We start from the raw sequence: 4,488 nt of genomic DNA, 5'->3' as shown, positions 1-4,488 counted from the left end.
AGCTGTTATATACCCAGAAGAGGCCATATTCTTGTAATCCATTCCTGTGGGTGCAGACGTATTATAGGTGGAAACTTTTGATTAGGTTGTTTGGAATTAAGATGTGTTGCCCACACCCACCCCCATTCAAGGTGGGTCTTAATCTTTTTACTGGAGTCCTTTGTAAGAAGATAAAGGATACACAGAAAACAGAGAGGCAGAGAGTGACCTGTCCATGAAGGATGAAAGGAGCCAAGAAGAAGCACATCCCCAAAAGCTATGTGGAAAAAATGATTCCAGCAAGGCAAAAGTGATCATCACTGTCAATGGCCACTGATGGGTCAAGTGCAACCCATCCCAAATCCCCATCACCATCCCCTCAATTGGAGAACGAATACAAAAGCATCATCTGTAGATCCCTTTTAACATACAGAGGCTTGCTCCTCTGCCATCTCTATATTTAGTACACATTTGATGATCACATTTGCTAGAAAATAGCTCAGGTCTTTGAAAACCCTGGGAATGCTGAGGGATACTGTATCTATATAATGATTCCTTTTGTTTAACAAATAGTGAGCTAGTTGATCATTTAGGTGTAGGGGATCATATGAGTTCTTTTAAGTATTGCAATGGAAATCTGTTGTTTCCACCAGACATCTCAGTTGAGATAAAAACATAAATTCATTTGCTCATACACAAGCCAAAACCTTTCAACAAATGTTTATTGAGCCCTTGCATACCAGGCGCTCTAAGAGAAAGTCAGCAGATGATAAACTGTGGCCTGCAAGACAAACCTGGCCCACTGCCCATTTTTGTAAAGAAAGTTTTATTGGAACACAGTCACATTCATTCATTTCCATATTGTCTAGGGCTGCTTTCACACTACAACAGCAGGGTTGAGTAGTTGCAACAGAGACTGTGTGGCCCACAGACATAAAATATTTACCATCTGGTCCTTTACGGAAAAAGTTTACTGACCCTTGCTCTAAGGAACTTACCATGAAATAAAGCATTGGCTGCAGAACAGAGCTATATTAATGGCATTATGAAGAATGGGAGGAGGGAAGTCTTGGGTGGCGAATGAGCCAGGCCAAGGAGGTAAGACATGCTCATAGGGAATACTGGTCAGATGTGTGCAAAAAGAGGATAACTGACAATGAAGGGCCCATCTCAAGGGAAGATAGTGACTGAAGACAAGCAACCACAAGGTTGCAAATATGCCATGCCTGTTGGAGGGGAGTCTGTGGAGACAGCCTGCCTGTAAATCATGTGGAAATCCTTGACAGAAGGAGTCCTGCAAAGGAACAAGAGTGATACTGTAGCTGGAGAAAAATGTTCAGAGGGGAGACGCAAGAATGCCTCATTTTTCTTATGCTTGAGAAGAAAAACAGGTTGTCGGTAGCTCAGTGATCGGGGTGGGGGGGGGGCGGGGAGAGACTTAACTGCTAACCACAGCCTCTTGTTTCTTTGCCAGAGCCTGCTGCTGCTCACTCTGTCCAGTCTCAAAGCAAACGTACATGTTCCTACTGGTCTTTAGTGGAGCTGATTCTTTTGAGGATTATCTGTTGGGGAAATACTTAGGTTTGAACAAAGGGAGGTGATGTTAAAACATAGCAGTGTCAGTCACAAGTAGGCAGTATTGGGTAAGTTTTGAAATGAGAAGAAATGCATACACATCATTCAAACAGTAATTTTCATAGGTGCATGCACAGGGTGGAGGGAGATGGGGCCACTGAGGCAGTTGGTGCCCATCTGTATCTCATTAGGCCTTATCCTGTAGTACAACAGGCCAGCTTCCACCTGCCTGAGGGCTCTGTCTGGAAGTTGCAGGCTGCTGTGTTCAAGGGCACAGCAGACTGGAAGCTCCAGAAATACCATTCCCCATCCAACCCATAGTCCTCCACCCATGGCTGAAGGAAGTGGGCAAATGCATTCCCCAAGTCCTGCAGCCCTTAGGTGGCGTGGCCCTGGGGCAGGTGCTCCATGTTGACCTCCCAGTGTTCCTCTGTGGGTTTAATCTCTCATTAATCACAGCAGTAACTGGCTTGAGAACATACCCTTTCCTCTCTCACTTCCATACCAGTCCTGGGATGACTTCAACTCATTACTTTCAGGTCTCCTGGGGAAATCCAAATTAAGCCAGCTACCTGCAGTTGGGGTGAGAGGTGACATGAGATAGGGCATCTATGTGAAGATGTGTCTGAATTGTACTCAAGAAAGAATATTGAGGTTGTGCTGAGAAAAAACAAACTCAAGGTTATTGTTTGAAGAGCAAGATGACATCCTTAATATAAGAGCAAGTAACTAAGATCAGAGTAAGAAAGATGGAAAGCACCTGGGATGTTGTGGCTGAGCTGGGTGGACTAATATTTCAGGATTGAGACTATGAATGACAGCAGTTTGTTGGAGGTCTGTCATATTTTGGCGCTGACTTAGGAGCATCTAGATAATTCATGTGGATCAGAAAAAGCTGGACAACCGTCACATGTAAATTCAATTCAAACAACTTTTTATAGCACAAACTGTACACCTTGTATTGTGCTGGGAGCTCAGCAGACAAGAAGTTGGACAAATGAAGGTTTCTGCCCTCAAGTGACATAACAATCCATATGGCATTAGAGTTTCAAAGTTCTATTGTAGGCATTACCATGTTTTATCATTAAAGCACCCCTGGGAGAAAGCCAGGGGTCTATTCTGACCACCATCGTGGAGAAGAGACTTGCTGAGAGGCTAAGTGAAGGAGTGATCAACATTCACAGTATCCATAACTGAGAGAGGCAGGGCAAGAACCCAGGAATTCTGGGAGCTGGTCCAGGTCTTTACTGTGTTTTTATTTTTGTTTTCTTCCTTCCACTCTGCTCCTTTGCAATTTTAGTGTTTAATTGAAGGACCAGAATTGCACACAGCCTTAAATGGAAAGAGCTTTCTCTTTCTAGCCAGTAGTGTGTGGCAATTTCATGCCATCCAATTCGACATGTGTTTGTCAAGCATCTAGGCAAAATAAATTGGTTTTAATCTAGGTGAGGGTAAAGGGCGCACATTTATGGAATAGTAAGGAAATAAAGTAACAGCATATGTTGCATTTTATTTATAATGCCATGACACATATATAGATAATACATGTCAGAGATTTAGGACCAGTGTTAATGACATGGTTCCAAGTCTGTGTATCAAAAGTGACCCTAAGTGTGGATTGGTCTCTAGGAAAATCTCACTAGAAGGTTGGCATCTGAGAGGACATGGATGAGTGGGTGGAATGTGGTGGGGTATGGAGGAGAAGGGAGAGGGCACCAGAAAAATGGCAAAGAGTAGGCAAAAAATGTGGAGGTGAGCATATTATGAGTTGAAGAAAGCAGCAAGTAATGGAAGAAAAAGAGTTCTTTTAGAGCTATTCTGATGGATTTTTCAAGGTTTTATATTTTTAACTATGATAAAAATGTAAAAGCTAAAAAAAAAATAAGTAGCAATAATAATAAGAGAGGTTTTCTTTATTTGGTGCCCAGTAATTTGCACAACAGACCTCCTTGTTTCTTATCCTATAAGAAATCTCAGCCTTCCCTGAACCCACTGAGCTGGTTAGAAAAAAGGAATACTATTTGGACATGAGATGAAAATCCATTCTTAGTATTGCATATAGTCCTGATGGGAAATACATGACCAGTGGAACCATGGATGGAATATCAATATTTTTGATATTATGACTGCAAAACTTCTGCAGATGCTGGAAGGCCATGCTATGTCTATTTACTCCTTGACCTTTTCCCGGATTCTCAGCTCCTGGTCACTACTTCAGATGATGGCTGAATCAAGTTCTATGATGCACAACATGACAACTTGACTGGCACTCTGAGCATGCCACACATCTTGGGTGCTGAATGTTGAGTTTTGTCCTGATGACACTTTGTTTCCAGTTTTTCTGACAAAAGTGTAAAAGTTTGGGATGTTGAAACAATGACTTGTATTCACACCTTCTTTGATCACCAGGATCAGGTTAGAGAGTGAAATACAATGGAAATGGTACAAAAATTGCGTCTCTTGGTGATGACCAGGAAATTCACATCTATGATTGTACAATTTAAACACTACAACCTTCCAGGCTAATGCTGTAGAGAATGTATAGAGTGATCATGACATTCCTTACCTTTTCAGGCTGGTTAAAAGAAAGAAATATGGCATTTATTGTAGCAAAGCCTTCAACTTTGTAGATACAATATAAATCTTTTCATGTTTTCTTGGAAATGCTATTCATCCTTTGACATAAAGCATTCTTAAGGCAAGAAAAAAATGCTGCTGATTAATCTAGACTTTTGACCTAATTTTTTCTCATGAGGTGGTGAAAGCTGGACTCAGATCCTAGAATAGAATTTGTCTTGAAAAGAAGTTAAAACTATTGGTATTTCCCATTATTTACTATAACTTTGGAAGTGAAACTTTTCTCCTACAGTTTTAATAGAAAAATAATAAAACAGCACTCATTCAAGAGAATTATGGAGTCCGTACTCCTAGCTT

At 41.3% G+C, this 4,488-nt stretch overlaps 1 pseudogene; it reads left to right on the top strand.

Annotated features, from left to right (window-relative positions):
- Window positions 1–1,031: 1,031 nt before the first annotated feature.
- LOC119535474 lies at window positions 1,032–4,058 on the top strand (annotated as a pseudogene).
- Window positions 4,059–4,488: the final 430 nt, after the last annotated feature.

This window comes from Choloepus didactylus, chromosome 5, assembly GCF_015220235.1.
Source record: "Choloepus didactylus isolate mChoDid1 chromosome 5, mChoDid1.pri, whole genome shotgun sequence".
Taxonomy (NCBI): domain Eukaryota; kingdom Metazoa; phylum Chordata; class Mammalia; order Pilosa; family Megalonychidae; genus Choloepus; species Choloepus didactylus.
This window is presented reverse-complemented; position numbering and strand designations above follow the sequence as displayed.